The 12,031-nt window shown below is 44.3% G+C and overlaps 1 protein-coding gene across 2 annotated transcripts in view; it reads right to left on the reverse strand.

Annotated features, from left to right (window-relative positions):
* Positions 1–12,031, reverse strand: part of LOC112254182 (protein kinase C and casein kinase substrate in neurons protein 1) — a 55,679-nt gene that overhangs the window by 42,889 nt on the left and 759 nt on the right. Inside the window, exon 2 of one of the 2 annotated variants that reach the window (XM_024426481.2) lies at positions 9,972–10,077. The exons of the other annotated variant lie outside the window; for it this stretch is intronic. The gene's annotated coding sequence lies outside the window, so the exon portion shown is untranslated. The remainder of the gene's footprint in view (positions 1–9,971; positions 10,078–12,031) is intronic. 2 annotated transcript variants of the gene reach the window in all.

The following is a 12,031-nucleotide window of genomic DNA, read 5'->3' on the forward strand; positions in this document are numbered from 1 at the left end:
TTATCAACAATTCAACTCGTCACTGGATGTGTCCCTATTCAGCTCAAACTGGCCGCTGTCACACCAGTACTTAAAAAGCCTGGATCTGACCCTGACAACCTCTAGAACTAAACTCAGCAATAAAAGAAAATGTCCCTTTTTCAGGACCCTTTGTCTTTCAAAGATAATTCGTAAAAATCCAAATAACTTCACAGATCTTCATTGTAAAAGGGTTTAAACACTGTTTCCAATGCTTGATCAATGAACCATAAATAATCAATAACCTGTGGAATGGTCGTTAAGACACGAACAGCTTACAGATGGTAGGCAATTAAGGTCACAGTTATGAAAACTAATGACACTAAAGAGGCCTTTCTACTGACTCTGAAAAACACCAAAAGAAAGATGCCCAGGGTCCCTGCTCATCTGCGTGAACGTGCCTTTGGCATGCTGCAAGGAGGCATGAGGCCTGCTGATGTGCAAAGGCAATAAATTGCAATGTCCGTATTGTGAGATGCCTAAGACAGTGCTACAGGGAGACAGGATGGACAGCTGATCGTCCTCGCAGTGGCAGACCACGTGTAACAACACCTGCACAGGATTGGTACATCCGAACATCACACCTGCGGGACAGGTACAGGATGGCAACAACAACTGCCCGAGTTACATGAGGAACGCACAATCCCTCCATCAGTGCTCAGACTGTCCCCAATAGGCTGAGAGAGGCTGGACTGAGGTCTTCTAGGCCTGTTGTAAGGCAGGTCCTCACCAGACATCACCGGCAACAACGTCACCTATGGGCACAAACCCACCGTCGTTGGACCAGACAGGACTGGCAAAAAGTGCTCTACACTGACGAGTCGTGGTTTTGTCTCACCAGGGGTGATGGTCAGATTCGCGTTTATTGTCGAGGGAATGAGCGTTACACTGAGGTCTGTACTCTGGAGCGGGATCGATTTGGAGGTGGAGGGTCCGTCATCATCTGGTGCGGTGTGTCACAGCATCATCGGACTGAGCTTGTTGTCATTGCGACAGAGATGGCCGCCTCGCTTCGCGTTCCTAGGAAACTAGGCAGTTTTTTGTTTTTTTACGTGTTATTTCTTACATTAGTACCCCAGGTCATCTTAGGTTTCATTACATACAGTCGAGAAGAACTACTGAACATAAGAGCAGCGTCAACTCACCATCAGTACGACCAAGAATATGACTTTCACGAAGCGGATCCTGTGTTCTGCCTTTCACCCAGGACAACGGAATGGATCCCAGCCGGCGACCCAAAAAAACGACTTCGTAAAAGGGGGAAACGGAGCGGTCTTCTGGTCAGACTCCGGAGACAGGCACATCGTGCACCACTCCCTAGCATTCTTCTCGCCAATGTCCAGTCTCTTGACAACAAGGTTGATGAAATCCGAGACAGGGTAGCATTCCAGAGGGACATCAGAGACTGTAACGTTCTTTGCTTCACGGAAACATGGCTCACTGGAGAGACGCTATCGGAATCGGTGCAGCAAGCTGGTTTCTCCACGCATCGCGCAGACAGAAACAAACATCTTTCTGGTAAGAAGAGGGGCGGGGGCATATGCTTCATGGTTAACGTGACGTGGTGTGATCATAACAACATACTCAAGTCCTTCTGTTCACCTGATTTTGAATTCCTCACAATCAAATGTCGACCGCATTATCTTCTCTTCGATTATAATCACAGCCGTATATATTCCCCCCCAAGCAGACACATCGATGGCTCTGAACGAACTTTATTTGACTCTTTGCAAACTGGAATCCATTTATCCGGAGGCTGCATTCATTGTAGCTGGGGATTTTAACAAGGCTAATCTGAAAACAAGACTCCCTAAATTTTATCAGCATATCGATTGCGCAACCAGGGCTGGAAAAACCTTGGATCACTGCTATTCTAACTTCCGCGACACATATAAGGCCCTGCCCCGCCCTCCTTTCGGAAAAGCTGACCACGACTCCATTTTGTTGATCCCTGCCTACAGACAGAAACTAAAACAAGAAGCTCCCCCGCTGAGGTCTGTTCAACGCTGGTCCGACCAATCTGATTCCACACTCCAAGACTGCTTCCATCACGTGGACTGGGATATGTTTCGTATTGCGTTAGACAACAACATTGACGAATACGTGGATTCGGTGAGCGAGTTCATTAGAAAGTGCGTTGAAGATGTCGTTCCCATAGCAACGATTAAAACATTCCCAAACCAGAAACCGTGGATTGATGGCAGCATTCGCGTGAAACTGAAAAACCCGACCACTGCTTTTAATCAGGGCAAGGTGACCGGAAACATGACCGAATACAAACAGTGTAACTATTCCCTCCGCAAGGCAATCAAACAAGCTAAGCGTCAGTATAGAGACAAAGTAGAATCTCAATTCAACGGCTCAGACACAAGAGGTATGTGGCAGGGTCTACAGTCAATCACGGATTACAAAAAGAAAACCAGCCCAGTCACGGACCAGGATGTCTTGCTCCCAGGCAGACTAAATAACTTTTTTGCCCGCTTTGAGGACAATACAGTGCCACTGACACGGCCCGCAACTAAAACATGCGGACTCTCCTTCACTGCAGCCGACGTGAGGAAAATATTTAAACGTGTCAACCCTCGCAAGGCTGCAGGCCCAGACGGCATCCCCAGCCACGCCCTCAGAGCATGCGCAGACCAGCTGGCTGGTGTGTTTACAGACATATTCAATCAATCCCTATCCCAGTCTACTGTTCCCACATGCTTCAAGAAGGCCACCACCTGTTCCCAAGAAAGCTAAGGTAACTGAGCTAAACGACTACCGCCCCGTAGCACTCACTTCCATCATCATGAAGTGCTTTGAGAGACTAGTCAAGGACCATATAACATCTGCTAACCATGTGTATGTGACAAATAAAATTTGATTTGATTTAATATATCCTACAATCTTTCTTTCAGCAGGGTTAATACCTGCCTGGCGTCCAAACAAAAATCATTATCTTTACCCCTCTAACAATACCGCTACAGGGGTAGAAGCTGTTCAGGGTCCTGTTGGTTCCAGACGTGGTGCATCGGTACTGCTTGCCATGCGGTAGTAGAGAGAACAGTCTATAAGTTGGGTGGCTGGAGTCTTCTTTTAGGGCCATCCTCTGACACAGCCTGGTGTAGAGGTCCTGAGCCAATTTCCTCCTACAACAGGACCCAAAGCACAGTTCCAAACTATGCAATAAATATTTAGGGAAGAAGCAGTCAGCTGGTATTCTGTCTATAATAGAGTGGCCAGCACAGTCACCGGATCTCAACCCTATTGCGCTGTTGTGGGAGCATCTTGACCGTATGGTACATAAGAAGTGCCCATCAATCGAACTTGTGGGAGGTGCTTCAGGAAGCATGGGGTGAAATCTCTTCAGATTACCTCAACAAATTGACAACTAGAATGCCAAAGGTCGGCAAGAATGTAATTGCTGCAAATGGAGGATTCTTTGACGAAAGCAAAGTCTGAAGGACACAATTATTATTTCAATTAAAAATCATTATTTATAACCCTGTCAACGTCTTGACTATATTTCCTATTCATTTTGAAACTCATTTCATGTATGTTTTCATGGAAAACAAGGACATTTCTAAGTGACCCCAAACATTTGAAAGGCATTGTGTATATACAGCACCAGTCAAAAGTTTGGACACCTACTCATTCAAGGGTTTTTCTTTATTTTGACTATTTTCTACATTGTAGAATAATAGTGAAGACATCAAAACTATGAAATAACACATGGAATCATGCAATAACCAAAAAAGTGTTAAACAAATTATTCAAAGCAGCCACCCTTTGCCTTTGCACACTCTTGGCATTCTCTCAAAAAGCTTCATGAGATAGTCATCTGGAATGCATTTCAATTAACAGGTGTGCCTTGTTAAAAGTTAATTTGTGGAATTTCTTTCCTTCTTAATGAGTTTGAGCCAATCAGTTGTGTTGTGACAAGGTAGGGGTGCTATACAGAAGATAGCCCTATTTGTTTAAAGACCAAATTCATATTATGGCAAGAACAGCTCTTCTAAGAAAAGAGAAACGGCAGTCCATCATTACTTTAAGACACGAAGGTCAGTCAATCCAGAAGATTTCAAGAACTTTGAAAGCTTCTTCAAACACCATCAAGCACTATGATGAAACTGGCTCTCATGAGGACCTTCACAGGAAAGGAAGACCCAGAGTTCAAATCAAAATCTGCTGTAGAGGATAAGTTCATTAGCGTTAACTGCACCTTAGATTGTAGCCCAAATAAATGCTTCACAAAGTTCAAGTAACAAACACATCTCAAGATCAACTGTTCAGAGGAGACTGCATGAATCAGGCCTTCAAGGTAGAATTGCTGCAAAGAAACCTCTACTAAAAGGACACCAATAAGAAGAAGGGACATGTTTGGCCCAAGAAACACGAGCAATGGCCGGTGGAAATCTGGCCTGATGAGTCCAAATTTGAGATTGTTGGTTCCAAACGCCATGTTTTTGTGAGACGCAGAGTAGGTGAACGGATGATCTCAACATACAGTCTGTGGTTCTCACCGTGAAGTATGTAGGAGGTGTGATGGCGTGGGGGTGCTTTGTTTGTGGAACTGTCAGTACCAGCCAGCATGGCTTTAAAAGCCAGAGTTCCTTTGTTAGGAAGGGAGAGCTTCTTGGTATGTCCTGTGTTGGTTGTTAGAGAGAGAGAAAGATCCAGTGTTTCTTTGTTAGTCTGTATAATTTGTATAGTATTTTGTAGCCGATCCTTCTGACATTTGTGTATGCCATAGGACTGTGTTTTTGATTAGAGAAATTGCTCACTTTAAGTTTGTATTATTCTGTTTAATTTGTTCCCAGGGGGAAGGTACCTTGGGAGTGCTTAGGTAAGAGGCGTGCGGGCATACATATACCGGTAGTATTTACTATGTCTATGCACACGAGGTAAGACCTGGGCGGACCATCCCCTGTATTTTGGTTAGTGCTCCAGTTGGTGCCAGTTAGGTAAGTTGTGGGTAGGTAGGTAAGGTAGGAGGGGGGGGCTCTTAACTTTAACTTTCTTTGCTTTGGTTTCGTCCAGCCCCTTTTCCCCAAATTACTGTGTGAAGGAAATAAATTCCCTGTCAATGGTAATATATCCTGCCTCTGTCATCCTTACCCGCACCTGCAGTCACATACCTCTTTTACTCCACGGGGAGTTGAGTGTAGCAGGGTGTTGCATTCCCTCCAAGAGGCGTACATAACAATGGCTACCACAGCATTCTGCAGCGACACATCATCCCATCTGGTTTGTGCTTAGTGGGACTATCATTTGTTTTTCAACAGGACAATGGCCCAAAACACACCTCCAGGCTTGACCAAGAAGGAGAGTGATGGAGTGCTGCATCAGATGACCTGGCCTCCACAATCACCTGACCTGATTCCATATGTGTTACTTTTTTTTAATCAATAAAATGTATTTATGAAGCCCTTCTTACATCAGCTGATGTCACAAAGTTCTGTACAGAAACACAGCCTAAAACCCCAAACGGCAAGCAATGCAGGTGTAGACGCACGGCGGCTAGGAAAAACTCCCTAGAAAGGCCGGAACCTAGGAAGAAACCTAGAGAGGAACCAGGCTACGAGGGGTGGCCAGTCCTCTTCTGGGTGTGCCGGCTGTGATGTCTGGCTGTGCTGTCTTCACTATTATTCTACAATGTAGAAAATAGTAAAAATAAAGAAAAATCCTTGAATGAGTAGGTGTGTCCAAACTTTTGACTGGTACTGTCCGTATATATATTTTTAATGTATTTACTTACTTGAATAGGTTCACGTCTACGCCCACAAAGCGACCAATCTTTTGGAGCGAGGAGTTGTCAAGCAGAGGCACCGCTTCTGGTCGAAACGTGATGAAACACGTTGCGCCGGTGCTTCGCCCTGGCCTAGAGCAACCATACCCAGGAACGCTACAGAGCTCTGCAGAGAGGCAGCCAATCGTTTCAGAGATTACAGTGCCAACTTGGCGAAATGAGTCACTCAAATACACACTGTAGCTGCTCATGGTGACTATCCACACAGCGAGAGATTCTCTGATGGTGTTTTCATGAATGAGCTCTCTCGGCTGCGTAGTGAGAGGGAAAACCATTCAAGGATGCATACCTGCATTGCTTGATGCAGGTAAACAAATACCTACCTATCGACATTATCAGAGATGCTGGAGTCAAAGCACAATTAAGGTGCAGATTAGAGCACATTAACACTGAGACTGGCCCTTGTAAAAGTGACAAACCCCCTCTCTCTCTCACGATCAAATTCATGCACACAGGCACACACCAAGGAAATACCTTAGCTCTGTCTACTGCACCAAACTTGAATAAATCCAGTTGCTGTGGCAACATAAAGCCCCCCCCGCCCCCTTCGCCCCTCACTGCCCACTCCCAGGCTCCAGGTGACACTCTAAATCAATACTATAGATGAACAGTTAAAACCTGCAGCCAACATCCACAGGGGTTCTTCTTTGTTTGAATCCCAAAATGGCTTCCTATTCAGTTCACTACTTTTGACCAGGCCCATTAGGCTCTATCAGAGCCTTTATAAGGCCCTTTGCTCAATTACTGACAAGCCTGGTTGGTTTGGGTGTCCGGGCCTGCCTGATCTGGGCCTTACTGCTGCCCTCACCTCCACTCAGCCAGATCCCAATAATACAATGGCCGTGGTTGCATAGTCCAGAAATCCATTCATCCTCCCTTTCTTGGAGTAACTACAGATCTTCCTTTCTCCCTATCGAACTGTGCCTGACCAGTGATATGTTTGAGAAAGTAGGGACACGTTTAAGAAGCTCAAGGCCAGCATCTATAGAGGAAGTGTAACCAGTAGAATACAGAGGGCGTGATGCTGTCACGACTTCCACCGAAGTTGGCTCCCCTGCGGTGCTCAGCGGTCGTCACCGTCCTACTAGCCGCCACCGATCCCTTTTTCATTTGTCTGTTTGTTTTGTCTTATTAGTTTCACCTGTGTTCTGTTGTATGGCTTAATGAGCTTCCCTATTTTAAGTACGTGTACCCGCCCTTGTTTTGTGCGGGATTGTCTTTATGTTACGTGTGTGCGTTTTAGGTAGAGGTGGATATATTTTTGGAACTTGGCACCCTGTGTTTTTGGGTAGTCACTTTGTTGTTGGGCTTATTATTTTTGTGTGCCATATTAAAGAGCACTTTTCACAACTGGAACTCTCTGCGCTGATTCCTTCACCCACCTAGTCCCGCGTGACAGATGCTCATAGTGTAGTACGTTTATGTGGAATGCATTGAGCGCATAATCTAGGGCAGACACAGTTATTGTATAATCGTGTAACCGACAATTATGGAATAACCGTGAACTGAAAAAAATCATCATCATTGCGTTAATACGTTCATTTTAGGAGAAGGGTGGATTCAATTTTATATTCAAGTAAATATAGTTAACCCATTAGCAGTTTTACATTTTTACATGAAGTGGGTAAAGTTCATTATAATAGCAGAACGGCACGGTTGGGAGAAGAAGCTTAATTTCCAATCCTTCAGAGCGGTTAAAAACCATACATTTGTTGAGACACCAAAGCTGTGCTGCGTTTATTAGGTATTTCTTGAGGTATATTTTCAAAAATGGATTATGATGATTACAAGCTAAAAAAAAAAATCTACAAAAATGACCAACTGTGGTTATTTGCATGACAATTAATCAATATTCCATCATTGTCACAACCCTAGCCTAATCAGAAACCAGTGAAAACCTTTACCTTCTCAATTGGGTCAATCAGGTTTCCATATAACCCCAGGTTTTTTTTTAACCTTTATTTAACTAGGCAAGTCAGTTAAGAACAAATTATTATTTTCAATGATGGCCTAGGAACAGTGGGTTAACTGCCTTGTTCAGGGGCCGAATGACTGATTTGTACCTTGTCAGCTCGGGGATTTGAACGAGCCCAACGCTCTAACCACTAGGCTACCCTGCCACCCCAGGTTAGGACTGAGCCCTATAGAATCCCTTCCCCTGAAGGGGCACTCCTAAGGAGACAAGAGAGAGAGGATGACAGATTTCAAAATAAAACAAAATGGCAGACAGACAAACAAACAGATAGATGAATCTCTGAGACGGAGTCGTCAGTTCTATCTCCTCTAATCCCCCTCTTCCTCAATATCAACCCAGACCTTTACAAAGATTCATCTGATCTCATCTCTTCAAATGTCGCTCGCCATCGTTGTCTGTCTGTCCCTCAGACAGGAGATAACAGCAGAAAAGATAGTCAGAGATTCTCATTCTGCCAACAGCTTGTCTGCCCTCTCCTCATCCAAGAGAAAGAGGCAAGGGTTATGGCTGTGACGTCAGATGAGACTGACCTATGTTTGCTGGACATTTTGCAAAGGTCGTTCTGTTGTGTATAGGAGAAATGAACAAAGAAGGAGAAGGACTCAACCAAATTCATGAAAGCACATGATGTGCTTTACTTGGAACAACCTGTGTAACCATTTCTAAGTGCTAATTTTAGGGGCCTCCACAAAACACTATACCTGAAGTAAGCGAGTCCCCAGTCACATTCTGCGATGCAGACAGTGAACTAGGCAGTGATGTAACGTGAGCATAACAACAACAAAAAAGAATTGCCTTTCTTGCACTAACACTTGTACTTGTCTTTTCTAACTAGCACTGACTTTGCTAATAGCTGCTTAATTGAGAGAAGGAATTGCTTGCTATGACTAGTCACTTTACCCCTACCTACATGTACATTTTACCTCAATTATCTCGTCTAACCTGTACCCCCGCACATTGACACGGTGCCGGTACCCCCTGTATATAGCCTCGTTATTGTCATTTTGTTGTTACTTTTATTTTTTAAACTTTAGTTTATTTAGTAAATATTTTCTTAATCTTATTTTTCATAACTGCATTGTTGGTTAAGGGATTGTAAGTAAGAGTGTCATGGTAAGATCTACACCTGTTGTATTTGGTGCAGGTGACAAATAGCCTATCAAATCAAATTGTATGTGCTTGTCTCACCTAACTACCTTCAGATGAATCCACTGTTACTCCCTCTGAATAAGAGCGTCTGCTAAATGTCTTAAATGTCAAATGTAAGGAAAAAAATAACACAGTCGATGGGAAATATTGGGCCTGGGCCTTTAAGGACACCGCATGCAAGCCTCTCTCTCTGTCCACTCCAGTTGTCCCATGTGAGTATCCGATCTCCAATTACCAAACAGCTCAATCCTAAACTTTGCACTCAGCCTCCACCACCAGGCAGACCATAGAACTAGACTAGAATAACAAAGAATAAATTGCCATGGTCTGAGGGGCTTTGTCTGGTCTAGTCATTCGATTTCTATGGTTCAGATCAAGCACACAGAACGTGTTAGGAGCAACCTTTTAATTTAGCGGTGTAGTTGGTTGAGGGGGGAAATCCCCTTGAACTTCAGTACTCCGAGAGGAGAGGGTGCGGGAAGTTGGGACATGGTAGTATAACGCTGTATGTTGCAAAAGGTTGAAGCAAGTAAGACATGAGAGCTACTAGTCAATTTCATCAAAGCCATTTTGATGCCAAAAAAGTCCATGGCTATCACAGAAAACATTGTTGTTTATATTATGAAGATGGATGTGGTTAATTCTAGAGTAATAGGACGCCATGTAAAAAGGCATCTTGTAGATGAATAACATGCATGTGAAATTCACACACACACAATACTGAAAAGTAGCATATTCCGTTTTTGCCACCCAAATATGTTTTAATATGGATCCAGGTAATCCATTTCCATCTAGGCCTACTACAAAGCTGGAAAATCTGTATACAGCAATGCTGAGCCTCACTATTCCAAATAAAGCATATTCAGGCTACACAATCTGGAAACGGATAAAACCAGTGATTTTTGCCATGTAAAATGGAGTGTCTATTAGCGTAGGGTTAAGATTGTGGAGGGCACAATGGACAAGCGGGCTCGTAGGTACGAATGACAATGACTGAGGCAAACAATTCACGTATGTCTACATGGGGATTGGCCCTACCTTGGCAGATGCGCAATCATTCGGAGGAGAAAAATCCAAATGATCTGGGCTAATTCATTACATTGGTAATGGTGCCCATCTGTCATTCCTCCTTCAGTGGGGTCGGCTGAATTGGGGTGTATAAATCAGATGTGTGCCCTGGTCCCCGTTCATCCCTTTAAGGAAATGACACACTAACACAGGGCAAGCACACACGCAGGCACTCGCGCGTACACACACACACAGAGAAACACACACACACAGACACGTGACACAAACACGTAGAAGCATGCAGAGACATGCATGCACTTATTCAAACACATACACAAAGAGCGAGACAGACTGCACTCTATATGACCCTCCGCTCTTCTAGTTGCCTCCTGTCCTATATAAGCATTCAACATAAGCATTCCTTATGTGGACACATTGTGGAACTTAGCATAACAGACGGATAAAATCATAAATACATGCATTTCTTTTAAACAGCAGATGGTTTCATGCAGCTCATTTATGCTCTGAAGGCAAACATGGTTGAGAAAATGAGAACGTCAGAGGCGAGAGGAATGACACATCAGTCCTGCAAAATCCTCTTGCTGTCACATACCTATTGCCAGTTTACTGGGTTGTTTTTTTTGTTGCTGACCAAACAACACGTGGACATTTAAACAGAGCCAACTCTTACAAAGTTTTGAAGACAAACAGTACTCCTTGTTCTTTAAGGTAAACTTTGGCATGATTGGGTCTGTCTAGTGCCTAGTATCACCAAGGCCAACCTACACTAAATGACCAAAAGTACTCTATGTGGACATCTCCTCGTTGAACATCTCATTTCAAAATCATGGGCAGTAATATGGAGTTGTTCCCCCCCTTTGCTGCTATAACAGCCTCCACTCTTCTGGGAAGGCTTCTACGAGATGCTGGAAAATTGCTTCAGGGACATTCTTCCATTCAGCCACAAGAGCGTTAGTGAGGTCGGGCACTGATGTTGGGCGATTAGGCCTGGTTTGCAGTCGGCTTTCCAATTCCTCCCAAAGGTGTTCAATGGGGTTGAGGTCAGGACTCTGTGCAGGCCAGTCAAGTTCTTCCACACCAATCTCAGCAAACCATTTCTGTATGAACCTCGCATTGTGCACAGGGGCATTGTCATGCTGAAACAGGAAAGGGCCTTCCCCAAACTGTTGCCACAATGTTGGAAGCACAGGATCGTCTAGAATGTCATTGTATGCTGTAGCGTTAAGATTTCCCTTCACTGGAACTAAGGGGCCTAGTCCGAACCATGGAAAACAGCCTCAGAACATTATTCCTCCACCACCAAACTTTACAATTGGCACTATGCATTCGGGCAGGTAGCAATTTCCTGGCATCCGTCAAAGCAAAATTCATCTGTCGGACTACCAGATGGTGATGAATAATTCATCCCTCCAGAGAACGTGTTTCCACTGCTCCAGAGTCCAATGTCGGTGAGCTTTACACCACTCCAGCCGACGCTTGGCATTACGCACGATGATCTTAGGCTTGTGTGTGGCAGCACGGCCATGGAAACCCATTTCATGAAGCCCCCGACAAACAATTATTGTGTTGACGCTGCTTCCAAAGGCCGTTTGGAGCTCGGTATTGAGTGTTGCGATTTTTTTTACGCACTATGTGCTACGCGCTCCAGCTCTTGCCGTTCCAGTTCTGTGAGCTTGTGTGACCTACCACTTCACCGTTATAGGATGCCACGTTTTCAACAAGTCAGTTTGTCAAATTTGGTCAACTGTAAGTGCTGTTATTGTTACGTGGAAATGTCTAGGAGCAACACAAGCCCACATAATGGGACCACCGAGTGCTGAAACACGTAAAAATTGTCAGCACAATAACTGTTCGCCAGGAGCTTCATGAAATGTGGTTCCATGGCCGAGCAGCCGCACAAAAGCCTAAGATCACCATGTGCAATGCCAAGCATCGGCTGGAGTGATGTAAAGCCTAGTTAAATAAAGGTTAAATGCTGTTTTTCATGGATCCAGCTATGCCCCTTTAGGTCCAGTGAAGAAAAATCTTAATGCTCCAGCATATAATGACATTCTAGAATATGCTGTGCC

This window comes from Oncorhynchus tshawytscha, linkage group LG07 (genome assembly GCF_018296145.1).
Source record: "Oncorhynchus tshawytscha isolate Ot180627B linkage group LG07, Otsh_v2.0, whole genome shotgun sequence".
NCBI classification, from domain to species: Eukaryota; Metazoa; Chordata; class Actinopteri; order Salmoniformes; family Salmonidae; genus Oncorhynchus; species Oncorhynchus tshawytscha.